The sequence below is a fragment of the Zingiber officinale genome, chromosome 8A (assembly GCF_018446385.1).
Source record: "Zingiber officinale cultivar Zhangliang chromosome 8A, Zo_v1.1, whole genome shotgun sequence".
Lineage (NCBI taxonomy): Eukaryota > Viridiplantae > Streptophyta > Magnoliopsida > Zingiberales > Zingiberaceae > Zingiber > Zingiber officinale.
The window spans coordinates 124041991-124055996 of record NC_056000.1 but is presented as its reverse complement, the minus strand read 5'-3'; positions in this window follow the sequence as shown (position 1 = coordinate 124055996).

Genomic DNA, 14006 nt, shown 5'->3' with positions numbered 1-14006 from the left:
TGCCCTTGACATGTCCAAGGGTCCAATCACACACAAAATAACTAAAAGCCATAATAGTTGGATCCTGCATCCACAAAGTTAGCACATCCTACTATTAACCTGCCTAAATTATGTATGACATGTGCATAATTAAACTAATACCAAATACACAGAGGCAAAACCCTAGCTCTGATACCAATTGTAGGTTGCTACTCGGAAAACCTAATGGTTCCACTGTACAAAAATTTTGTACAAAGGTCTGAACCTTTTCCTAGCTACCATGTGTTCTTTTAAATTAAACTTGGATCGCCTGCGGAACTTAACACGTTTGATCCAAAGTTTAATCTATTTGTTCTTTTAGGTTTAGACTCGGATCTCCTGCGGAACTTAACATGTTCGATCCAAATCACCTAAGTTATTAATTTCATTAAATATTAGTTTCCAAAATTGGCTTCCAGGACTGCATGGCGAGGCACATGGCCTTCTTGGATATGGGAACAACCACCACCGCCTAGACAAAGCCTTTTAAGGAAAGTTAATATTTAATTTCCTTAAATAACTTTAGGTCAACCGAAAAGAACAATCAAATCACAAGGAAAAGAAAAAACAAAAGAACACAACATCGAAAACAAATTTGAAATACTAGAATCGCATGCCTCTAGTATTTGGTATTATTTCCAAAAATAACTAGTATGATGCGGAAAGGAAAAATACTAGTTATACCTTTTAGAAAGACCTCTTGATCTTCTACCGTATTCCTCTTCTAACCTCGGACGTTGTGTGGGCAACGATCTTCCAAGATGAGGACCACCTAGCACCTTCTTCTTCTTCCTACAAGTTTCGGCCAAGCACCAAAATCCAAGGATGAAGAACTTTTTCCACCAACTAAGCTCCAAGGGATACAAGCTTTCTCTCCTTCTTCTTCTTCTTCTCTAAGTAGTATCCGGCCACCACAAAAGCTCCAAGCAAGGAAGAGTTTCGGCCACCACAAAGAGGAAGAGAGGGAGAGAGGATGGCCGGCCACAACACCAAGGAAAAAGAGGGAGAGAATAATAGAGGTTGTATCTCATGAAGACACCCCAACCTCCTCTTTTATATTCCTTAGCTTTGGTAAATAAGGAAATTTAATTACAATAAAATTTCCTTAACTTTCCTTGACAACAATTAATTAAGAAAAATTAAATAAAATTTCCTAATCAATTATATTATGGCCGACCACCTCAATAAGAGCAAATAAGGCAATTTCAATCAACAATTAAAATTCCTTATTTGTCTTCGAAAATTTTAAAAAATAAAATTTCCCTTTAAAATCCCTTCATGGTTGATAAAAAGAAATTTCTATAATTTTAATTTTTCTACATGTGAATAATTTATAAAGAAGAAAAATAAAATATCTTTCCAATCTATAAATAAGGAAAGAGATCTAATCTCTTTCTTTAATCTTTTGTAGATTCTCTTAAAAGAGATATTTTAATTTTTAATCTCTCCAATAAATTATATCTTTCACAAAATAAAAATTTAAAATTAAAATTCTTTTTAATTTAATGGGGGTCGGCCACCTAAGCTTGGGTTCAAGCTAGGGCCGGCCACCCATGAACCAAGGCTTGGCCGACCCTAGCTTGATCCACAAGCTAGCTGCTTGCCGGCCCCTATATCATGGGTATGAAGGTGGGTATAGGTGGGTATAATACTCTATAAATAAGAGGCTACGATAGGGACCGAGAGGAGGAATTGGTTTTGGTCTCCCGATAAAATTAAGCATCCCGTGTTCGCCCCGAACACACAACTTAATTTTATTAATAATAATTCATTCCACTAGAGAACTATTATTGAACTACCGCACCAATCCCAAATTACATTTTTGGGCTCCTTCTTATTATGAGTGTGTTAGTCTCCCTGTGTTTAAGATGTCGAATGTCCACTAATTAAGTGAGTTACTGACAACTCATTTAATTAATATCTTAATCCAAGAATAGTATCACTCAACCTTATTATCATGTCGGACTGAGTCCACCTGCAGGGTTTAACATGACAATCCTTATGAGCTCATCTTGGGGACATTATCAACCTAGATTTCTAGGGCATAGTTTCCTTCTATAATCAACAACACACATATAAGTGATATCATTTCCCAACTTATCGGGCTTATTGATTTATCGAACTAAATCTCACCCATTGATAAATTAAAGAAATAAATATCAAATATATGTGCTTGTTATTATATTAGGATTAAGAGCGCACACTTCCATAATAACTGAGGTCTTTGTTCCTTTATAAAGTCAGTATAAAAGAAACAACCTCTAATGGTCCTACTCAATACACTCTAAGTGTACTAGTGTAATTATATAGTTAAGATAAACTAATTACTAATTACACTACGACCTTCCAATGGTTTGTTCCTTTCCATTTTGGTCATGAGCTACTGTTTATAATTTATAAGGTACTGATAACATCATCTTCTGTATGTGGCACCACATACTATGTTATCTACAATATAAATTAATTGAACAACTACAACTAAATGTAGACAATTTGACCAAATGTGATTCTTTATTCAAAATAAATGTTTACAAAAGCTTAGGCTTTCAGTATACACTCTAACAGTGCGAGTGGAAACCCTAACCCTAGCTTCTTCCTCTTGTTGTAGTCACGCCTCTTGACTTGGATGTCTCTCCAAGATCCTTCGAGAACTGGAGGTGAGAGTGGAAAACGCTGTGGAGAAGTTGCTGTGAAGATCGGAGCTGAACAGTGCGAGTGTTTTTTTTTGGAGAAAGAGCTCGACAACGACTTTAATCGACGCCAACGGTCGAATCCCAATCGATCGGATTGCTCCTAATCGATTGGGGAGGCTTTGGATCGATCAGTTCGATCCAGAGCGCCTCTGTGCTATCGGGAATTGTCTGGATCGATCGGCCAATCGTTCCAGGGCTTATCGCGCGAAGTCGCAGCTCCCAATCGATCACCCGATCGATTGGGGGCTCTGGATCGATCGGTTGATCTATCCAAAGCAGATGCTTCTCCCCAATCGATCCACTGATCAATTAGGAGAAGGCTTGTCGCGGGGACTCACCCAATCGATCGGTCGATCGATTGGGCATGTGCCAATCGATCGACTGATCGATCCAGCTCCTTGTTTTTGCCCAAAAATAAGTCCAAAGTCCCCTAAAACAACATTCGGTCAACCATGACCTGTTGGTCCATCATGCCTAGCATCCGGTCACCCTTGACCTGCTAGTACTCGCTCACCAAGTGTCCGGTCAATCCCTTTGACCCACTTGAACTTTTCCTCCTCATGTCAAGTATCCAGTCAATCCCTTTGACCTACCTGGTCTTTCCAACTCGTGCCAAGTATCTGGTCAATTCCTTTGACCTACTTGGACTTTCCAACACCAGATGTCCGATCAGCTTTGATCCATCTGGATTTCCTCGTGTCTGGCTTCACTCACTAGGACTTTCCCAATTGCCTGGCTTCACTCACCAGGACTTCCAATTGCCTAGCTTCACTCATCAGGTCTTTTACCTAGTTTCACTCACCAGGATTTTCTTCTGCCTAGCTTCACTCACTAGGACTTTCTCCTGGCTTCACTCACCAGGATTTTCATCTGCCTAGCTTCACTCACTAGGACTTTCACCTGGCTTCACTCACCAGAATTTTCTTCTGCATAGCTTCACTCACTAGGACTTTCTCCTGGCTTCACTCACCAGGATTTTTCAGTCAAGTACCATTCAACCTTGACCTACTTGACTTTCTTCACAATCTTCCCACATGAACAATTGCACCTGCAATCTTCATGTGTTGTCTATATGTATTGTCAAACATCGAAATCCAAACATCAAGACTTGAGCTTGACTTAATTCAAGCTAAGTCAACCAGGTTGACCTAGGGAATATTGCACCAACATTCTCCCCCTTTTTGATGTTTGACAATACCTTATTTAAGTTAGGCTGATCCCATAGCCTAAACTTTCTTCATGCCAATATATGAATGAGGATTCCCTTCATCCTTCCCTTTTCCCATAGGGCGATGCACATTCTCCCCTATTTAGGGAATGAAGGCCTAACTTAATCCCTACATTCTCCCCCTATTGGCACACATCACAAACATTCCCCATCTTTGGGTACACATCAAGAATAAACTCTCTTCCTGAAGAGTTACCCTTCGTTGTTTACAACTTTACTCGTTGCTCACAATACAACAATGAAGGTCTCATACCCTTCATTATTCTCAATGCTCATCCTTGAGCATATACCACTTGGTATATTCACACGATTCAAATGAAGGTCTCATACCCTTCATTTTCACCAAATGCTCATCCTTGAGCATATATCACTGAAACAATGAAGATATCCACTCTCCATTGTAGTCAAATGCCCAACCTTGAGCATTCTCATGAAAGAAGGTTAACCACCTTCAAAGGTGTATGAAAAATAATTTTCACGTCTTTCAAGAGTAACTCCCCCTAAAGACATGGTCGTGACTTCTGTCATTGCACCAACAATGACTTGGAATCCCTAAACCTTTAGGAAACCCAAATTTAGAAGTTTTGAGGTTCATAAATTCAATAATGAAACCAAACCTCAACCTAAACCTCTACTTAGTCTTCCTTAACCAATCCATCCTAGTTTTCATCATGAAAACTCCCCCTAGATATATAAAAATATGTTTTGAGGGGTAAGGAATGGTTACATAGACTAAAACATGGCCCAAAATGCTGAAATCAGGCTTTCCCAGCCAAAATCAGCATTCCCAATCGATTAGAGTTGGGTTCCAATCGATTGAACCCTGCTGAATCGATCCACTGATCGATTCAGACTGCTTGGATCGATTAGCTGATCGATCCAACGAGCTTCTGCTCGTGGGAAAGTTTCTCTCAATCGATCGCGCGATCGATTGAGGTACTCCAATCGATCAGGTGATCGATTGGAGCTCTGAAAAACTGAAAGTTTATTTCAGTGAATTTCAGAAACTCCCCAAAAAATTCTACAAAATTCTAAAAATCGTGAAAATTCATGTAGACACTACTTAGGAGATATACTATCAAGGAAAAATAATTTTCTATGAAAATACTTTATATTTTTCAAGATTGACACAAACTTGAAAACTTATAAAAACTTTAGTGTTTTCTTCTAGTTTGTGTCTAACTTTTCAATGATAATTACTATCAAAAGATAGTCTTCATCAAGGTTTTCTAAAAGTATTTTAAACTAATTTTCAAAGCCAATATCCAACCATGTTCTTTGGGCTCAATGCACATGACTTGTACATTAGCTTTCCCAATGATTGGAAAACACATAACTATGTGTTTTGATGAACCTAAAACTCAAAAGAATGCACTAAATCAAAGATTACCTATCTAAGTATTCTAAAATCTTAGCTAAATCCTAGATTGCCCAATTTCATCAAGAAAATGCCAAAACCCAATTTTGACATTTTCTTTGCCTTTTCCTACATTGTGCCAATTTAAATTAAGCATATTCCTCAAAATTTGGCACAAATTACTCTCTCAAAAAGTAACCACTTTAAGTTAAGGCATATATTGCCTTTAATTTTCTAAGAACATACCAAAATCCCAACTTGGTAATTCTTTTGATTTTTCCTATTTATGTCACTTAAAATATCATCCAATTTCTCAAAATGTGACACATTTTACTCTTCCCAAGAGTAAACATATACCCCGTATCATTTTCAAAGGTTAATAATAACCTTGAAAATGCTCTCCGAGTGTCAACTTCATCAAAGTTAGGTTAACTACCCTTTTAATCGGAGTTGACACTCTCTAACCCATTTATGGGGTAGAGAAAATGCTCTTAGGAACCCAAAACCTATTGGTGCTCCTTGGATGCTCTAGGTATTAAATAGGGATAACTTCCCTAGATACCTTCCTAGTGACCTTGTTAGGCTTCTTAGAAGCCTTGATCACCTTTTCTAGGTCAACCCTAGGGATTTCTTCCCTTGTGACCTTTTTTGGTGACTTTGTTAGACTTCTTAGAAGTCTTAGTCACCTTAGTTGCAAAAATACTCCTAGGGATAACTTCCCTTGTACTTTTGACTTGACCCTTAGACCTAGACTCGGTTCCATAGCTATATGGAACCCTATGGTAAGAAATTACATCCTTCTTAGCCTTGAGTTTGTATCCCAAACCTCTATGACCATTGGATGACCTTTGTGCTCATAAACCTAGGTTTTGCTCATTTTGCCCTTTTAGGATATTTTTCATCCTTTTTAGGGTCTTTTCTAACTTATCAAGTCTTGACCTCAAGACTTGATTTCCATCCTTAAGTCCTTAGCTTTAGGTTTTTCAATGAATTCATGAGCATTTTTATTTCTCGACCTATAACTAAAATTCTTAGTTTCCTTGTCTAGATTTTTATCTACCTTTCTAAACCTAGGTGTGGTAGTTTTAGCATGTAGAGCCACATGTTTTTCTTTAAAGCTCTCATGCTTTCTATTCTTATGGTAAATAGCATTAAAATGATAAAAATTAGAACTAGCATGCTTTTTACCATTATTTAAGGGAGTAGGCTCAATAAATGATACCTTTCTTTTTACCTTGGAGGCTCCCCCTTGAGTTGTGCTTCCTCCATGAGCCTTGACCGCTTTCTTCCCCTTGGGACATTGGCTCCTATAATGTCCCTTTTGATTGCAAGAGAAGCACACAATATGCTCCTTACTCTTCTTTGTTGTGGGGACGGTCTCCTTGGGCTTCTCCTTGCCCTTTAGTACAACTTGGTCCTTCTTCTTGGCCAACTTGGGGCACTTGCTCTTGTAATGCTCATGTTCCCTACACTCAAAACATACAATGTGATTTTTATTTTTAATTGAATTAGTTATACCTTCATGTGTAGGGATGGCACATGATCCTCCATTTGATGTTTCTTGTTTTTTGGAGGATATATCGTCTTCTTCTCCATTTGACCCGAATGTAGAAGCTTCTCATTCTTCTTGATCCGGCGTCACCAAAGGTTGCTCCCCCTCAATCCTAGAGGTGGAGGTTTCTTCATCTTCATCTTGTATGTGAAACAAAGAGTATGCTCCCTCTTTGCCATTTTCATTGAATTCCTTTGAAGATGAAGCTTCTTGGACTTCTTCTTCGGAAGTTGAGCATCTCTCAAGCTCGAAGTCCTCTTCCTCTTGATGTTGATCCAATGAGTCACCCTCTTTGGATTCTTCTTGGTTTGGTACAGTGGAGGGGATTTCATGAATCTTTGCCAATTTGCTCATAGCTCTTTGGCATCTTCAAAATCTCTAATTTGATCTAAGATGTTGTTTGGCAATAAATCGACCAAAAGCTTGGTCACTTTGTCATTGGCCTCACATCTTTGGATTTGTTCTTGGCTCCACTTGCTCCTCTTGAGAACTTTGCCCTTGGAATTTGTTGGAGCTTCAAATCCTTCCATTAGAGCAAACCATTGCTCTATCTCCATCATCAAGAAATTTTCGATCCTTGATTTCTAAAGATCGAAGCTTGTTGAAATAAATGATCGAGGTACCCTTGTATCGAATCCAAGTCCGTCTTGGAATTCCATTGAAATTGAGCTTGATAAAATCTTTGACTTGAACAATTTTACTCCAACTTCTTCACCCTCTAGCTCTTTTCCCTTTTCGACGATGATTCCGGTGAAGAGCAACCTTGCTCTGATACCACTTGTTGGGACCAAATATGTAGCTAGAGGGGGGGGGGGGGGTGAATAGCTCAGCGCGATCCCGTGCTCGTCGTTGCTTGCTTCTTGCGATGAAATGTAGCGGAAAATACAAAGAAACAACCACACAACGCTAACTCGTAGATTTACTTGGTATCCACCTCAAGAAAAGGTGATTAATCCAAGGATCCACACACTCACGCACCCTCCACTAATAAGACACTCCTTTACGGTAACTACTGAAGGCGGAGAAGCCCTACAATACTCTAAATACAACAAGAAAGCAAGGGAAGACAAATATAAAAAATATCTTACAAGATATGTAGTGAAAACCCTAACCCTAGCTTCTTCCTCTTGTTGTAGTCACGCCTCTTGACTTGAATGTCTCTCCAAGATCTTTCAAGAACTGGCGGTGAGAGTGGAAAACGCTGTGGAGAAGCTGTTGTGAAGATCGAAGTTGAACAGTGCGAGCGTTTTTTTGGAGAAAGAGCTCGACAACGACTTTAATCGACGTCAACGGTCGAATCCCAATCGATCGGATTGCTCCCAATCGATTGGGGAGGCTTTGGATCGATCGGTTGATCAATCCAGAGTGCCTCTCTGCTCTCGGGAATTGCCTGGATCGATCGGTCGATCGAACCAGGGCTTATCGCGCGAAGTCGCAGCTCCCAATCGATCGCTCGATCGATTGGGGGCTCTGGATCGATCGGTTGATCGATCTAGAGCTGTTCTGTTCATGAGATGATTCTCTCCAATCGATCCACTGATCGATTGGGAGAAGGCTTGTCACGGGGACTCACCCAATCGATCGGTCGATCGATTGGGCATGTGCCAATCGATCGGCTGATCGATCCAGCTCCTTGTTTTTGCCCAAAAACAAGCTAAGTCCAAAGTCCCCTAAAACAACATCCGGTCAACCATGACCTGTTGGTCCATCATGCCTAGCATCCGGTCACCCTTGACCTGCTAGTACTCGCTCACCAAGTGTTCAGTCAATCCCTTTGACCCACTTGAACTTTTCCTCCTCATGTCAAGTATCCAGTCAATCCCTTTGACCTACCTGGTCTTTCCAACTCGTGCCAAGTATTCGGTCAATCCCTTTGACCTACTTGGACTTTCCAACACCAGATGTCCGATCAGCTTTGATCCATCTGGATTTCCTCATGCATGGCTTCACTCACCAGGACTTTCCCAATTGTCTGGCTTCACTCACCAGGACTTCCAACTGCCTAGCTTCACTCACCAGGTCTTTTACCTGGCTTCACTCACAAGGATTTTCTTCTGCCTAGCTTCACTCACTAGGACTTTCTCCTGGCTTCACTCACCAGGATTTTCATCTGCCTAGCTTCACTCACTAGGACTTTCACCTGTCTTCACTCACCAGGATTTTCTTCTGCCTAGCTTCACTTACTAAGACTTTCTCCTGGCTTCACTCACCAGGATTTTCCAGTCAAGTATCCATTCAACCTTGACCTACTTGACTTTCCTTCACAATCTTCCCACATGAACAATTGCACCTGCAATCTTCATGTGTTGTTTATATGTATTGTCAAACATCGAAATCTAAACATCAAGACTCGAGCTTGACTCAATTCAAATTCAGTCATCCAGGTTGACTTAGGGAATATTGCACCAACATCGTCAAGTTGACAATTTTACCTTTTGTCACAGAATAATGAAGGGATAGACGTAGTTGATATCTGCATAAGTTTTACTCCAATAATGAATCAATTACTTTCCCTTAATGGATAATTAACCTAAGAACGTCGAACTGATGACTTTCCGTTTCGAGCGCTTCCCGATTTACCCTAGTGGCTGGTGGAAAATTTCTGTGAGACTGAGTTGGTCACTCTCAGGATTATTTGGCGTAAGATGGATACTTGGTGCTAATAAAATAATAATAATAATGAATCAATTACTGTCCCAAGGGTAATAATGCAGTGGTAGGGTACCTTCTCAATTTCTCAGGCATCTAAGGATTGAGTCTCAAATTCGGTGAATTAACAGATGAATTTTCCTTAATGGGAGGTTAACCAAAGAGCATTGGGTTGATGGGTCGTTCACTGCAAGCGCTTCTTGATTTACGCTTATGGTTGGACACAAATAACAACTTGAAAATATGTTTAAGTTAAACACAAATAACAACTTGAAAATTACAAGTATAGTATAAACATGAAGCATAAAACCCAAGCTCTCCCTTAACATATGCTCTATTACTCAAATTTCAAGTTTTTGCACCAAATGGAGAAATAAAACTTTCATAAAAGTTTTTAACTTAAACCTCCTCATTTCTCCCCTTTTGACACCATAAAAAAAAATTATAACAAACAATCATACATCTGTGGCATCAAATTTTGGTCTAAGCTAACAAAGACCAGCTTCTGAAAGTGCTGGAAAATATGTATCAGTCGATTGGTATCTGATGCAGTCGATTGGTACACATACAGTTCAAATTTCAACATTCTAAAGTCAACTTCAGAAATATATAAAAAATTTCAGAAAATTTGAAAAATCATGAAATTTTGAAAACATATTTCTTTTAAGGTCATCTATCAAGGAAAAAAATATTTTCATAGAAAATCAAAGTATTTTTAAAATTTTGATCAAATCTCAAAAACCTTAAAAACATGCAATTGTATATCAATTTGAAACTTTGTTTTGAATTCATATGTTTCAAAATAACTATACCACAGTAAATAAGACATAAAATTATTTTTAAAATATTTAAAATGTCCAACTATGATCGATAGGCAAGATGTCCATTAATTAAATATTTGTTTTCCCCATAGTTGGCCTATGATAACTATTTTGACATATTTCATAATCATCAAAATGTTATAAGCACAAGTGAGTTGTGAGTAATATCATCCTATCATCTCACATCTATGTTTAGAAATATGATTCAAGTCCTTGTGAGATGAAACAGAGGTAACCTCTACTTAGCCCTCTTTATCATGAATTTCTATCCAAGCTAAATGTTCCCCCCTTTAGGTCTAAAATCAACCATATAGAAAAAATTGGAATTATGACTTCCATGGTTGACTTATCCCAAAATCCTCTAACCCTTGAGGATTGCTTTTAGTTTCCAATAGAAGTTTTTGTTAATTGGGTTAACCAAATACTCCTTGGGAATTCATTTCCTATCTATGGTCTTTGTCTTGGATTGCCCCTTAGCAATTAAACAATGATAGGATTTTTCATTGTTAGATTCCTTAAACCCTAAACCCTTTTTGTTGAAGCTTGCCCTTTGGCTCCCAATAATCATGTTTAGAGTTTTAGAGCAAATTTTAAAATTTTCAAGGGCTTTTCTAAGGTATTCTATCTTTTCCCTTAAAGCCTTATTTTCTCCTTCTAAACATGATGTATTTGAAATAGTAGAAGAAGCATGCATATCATTATCCTTAGAACACATGGATTCTAATTTTTCTTCAAGGCAAATAATATCATTTTTCAAAGACTTATTTTTCCTTTTAGCCTTAAACAAATCTTCATTTGTACTTTTAATAATTTTAATTAAAACATGAGGAGGAAAATTGTATACCTCACTTACCGAGACATCCGAATCCGATGTTTGCCCTCCCCCTTCACTTGAGCTCCCTTCTTCATCTTCACTTGAGCTCTTTCCTTCTTCTTTTTTGGATGAGGTGGAGGTTATGTCATCAACTCCCATTAATGCAAAATAGGAGACATGGTATTCTTCTTCCTCCGATGATGGATCATCCCATGTTGCGAATAGACTTTTAACCTTCTTTTCTTTTTCTTTTGTCTTCTTCTTCTCTTCCTTCTTCTTTTCTTCCTTCTTCTTCAAGAGGGGATATTCATCTCTCATGTGTCCTTCTCCTTGGCAATTGTAGCATTTTACCTTCCTTCTTCTACTCTTGCCCCTTGAACTTCTCCTAGAATATGATTTGTTAGAATTAAAATTCTTAAATACTCTTCTCATTTTCCTTTTCATATACGTCTCTTGATTGCTATCCATTGAGGCACTTGATTCTTCGGAGTAGGAGGATGATGGAGATGAAGACTTCTTTTTATTACCCTTTCCCTTGTTTGCCACAAGGGCTACTCCTCTTGATCTATGGGCTTCTCCGTCTAGACCTTCGACTCTAGTTTCGTGAAGCTCTATTGTTGAGAAAAATTCATCTAGAGAAGACTTCTCTAGATCCCTTGAGATGTAGAATGAATTTACAATGGATATCCATGTAGTGGTTCTTGGGAAAGCATTGATGGCTTTCATTACGATGTCTCAATTTGTAAGTGTCTCACCTACACTTGTTAGTTCATTTAAAATTTCTTTAATTCTAGAATGTAAAATAGATACCTTGTTTCCTTTCTCAAGCTTGATATTGTTGAGTTGAGTTCGGAGAATGTCTCTTCTTGCTAATTTTGCATCCGATGTTTCTTCATGAAGCTCCACTAGCTTTTCCCATAATTCTTTGGCACTTGAGTAGTTTCCAACCCTTGTTATTTCTTGTTGGGGAAGGACATTTAGTAGATGGTGTATTACTCTTGAATTTGCCAAATGTTCTTCCCTTTACTTTTTGCTCCATCTTATTTTCTCGAGTATCTTATTGTTTTGATCCTAGGCATTTTGAAACCACTTACCATGATTAGCATAATATCAAAATCGGTTTCAAAAAATACCTCCATTTTCTTCTTCCACCAAGATAAATCCCATTCGAATTTGGGTGGATGGATGCTTGAACCGACTATTTTGATGAAGTGCTCTTCTTGGCGATTAGTCCATTGAAGGGTGTCCTTGCTCTGATACCACTTGTTGTGGATCTTGTGGCTAGCTAGAAGGGGGTTGAATAGGCTAGGTCACCTCCAACTTGATTTCTTCTCTACAAGATTAGTGCATAAGCGGAAACACTACTAACTAAAGAAAACAATAAGAATAGAAGACAAACTCTAACACGATCGATATAATGTGGTTCGAAAATTGCTTACTCCTACTCCATGGCTTATCTTTGAGGTGGACGAACCCTTAATCCTTCGATGGATTAGTCCCCGACAATCTCTAGCTAGAGCTTTCTCCTTCTTGGTGGAGCAAAACTTTCACAATGCTCTCTTCCTCTTTACAAGATGAAGTTTAGGTTAAGGAGGAAGAGAGTAGGCTTTGGAAGTTTAGAGGCAAAAACTAGGAGAGTTTCAATCAAACCAGTAACCTCCTTCAATGCCTCAAGCTTCCTATAAATAAGAGTAAAGAGTTGAAAAATAAATCAACTCATATCGACACCAGTCGACTGGTGTAACCGTTGGACACAGCCAACGACACTCCGCAGAATCCGCGATCCTGCTAACGACTATTTACAAGTCAACTAGTGTCATCACCACTTAACTAGTCTTCACACCCGTCGAGCACAGAACCATATTGTACATTCGTGTATTTGGACCATCTAACTGGTCCAAGTACCAGTTGATTGGTATCCTACATTTGTTGGATCGTGAAAGTCGATAGAGGGGGGGTGAATATTGATTTAAAAATTCAAAAAGAAGATCAAGTACGCAACGAAAAAAATGAAATTGGAACAATGCTAACATAAGTAATTTTTTACTTGGTTCGGAGCCTTGGTTGACTCCTACTCCAAGGCTCGCACTCGTCGAGTGCTTTCGTTGGGCATTCCGCTAGCAATTTGAATAAGTTTTTACAAATTAAAAGTACAGGAATGCTTAAGAAGATTAAATACCGACAATAATTAAGATCAAAAGAAAATAGCGCGGTGTCGGAAGAGCTTCAGCGTCGCAGGAGCACAACACGACAGAGCAAGCTTTGGAAGGCTTTGTTGTCAGATGTTCTTTGCTCCAAGACTCATCCTCCTTATATAGGAGGCTCCGAGCGCCCAGATCCCTTCCGGGCGCCTGGAGTGTAACGTAGCTCAACCAACCAGAGCGCTCCACGTAGCGACGTCGCTTGGGGATAATTTTTGCACTCCGGATGCCCGGATCCCTTCCGGGCGCCCGAACCACTTTTCTCCAGAAAGTCCTTCTCTTGCAAGAAAGAGTTAGTCCGAGGCAAAGTGCAAATTATATTACCTTGCAAAACAAAGTATTAGCATAGTTATAATAAACAAGCAGAGTATTAATTAGATTCCGTCTCACTGAGACCGAAATTTAGTCAAGATCTCAACTTAGAGTTCTGAAATGGTTCTAAGTTGGATCGACGCCTAAGTTCCCTTCCTGGGAATGCGTCCTCATAGTCACTCCCTTCCAGTGACTTACCTCAACTTACCTGCCAGACGTCCAGTAAGCCCGTCGACCCCTCTGGACTTCGTGCCAGCTATCAGGTCAGCCCATCGACCTAGCTGGACTTCATGCCAGACATCTGGTTAGCCCGTCGACCTGTCTGGACTTCGTGCCAGCTATCAAGTTAGCCCATCGACCT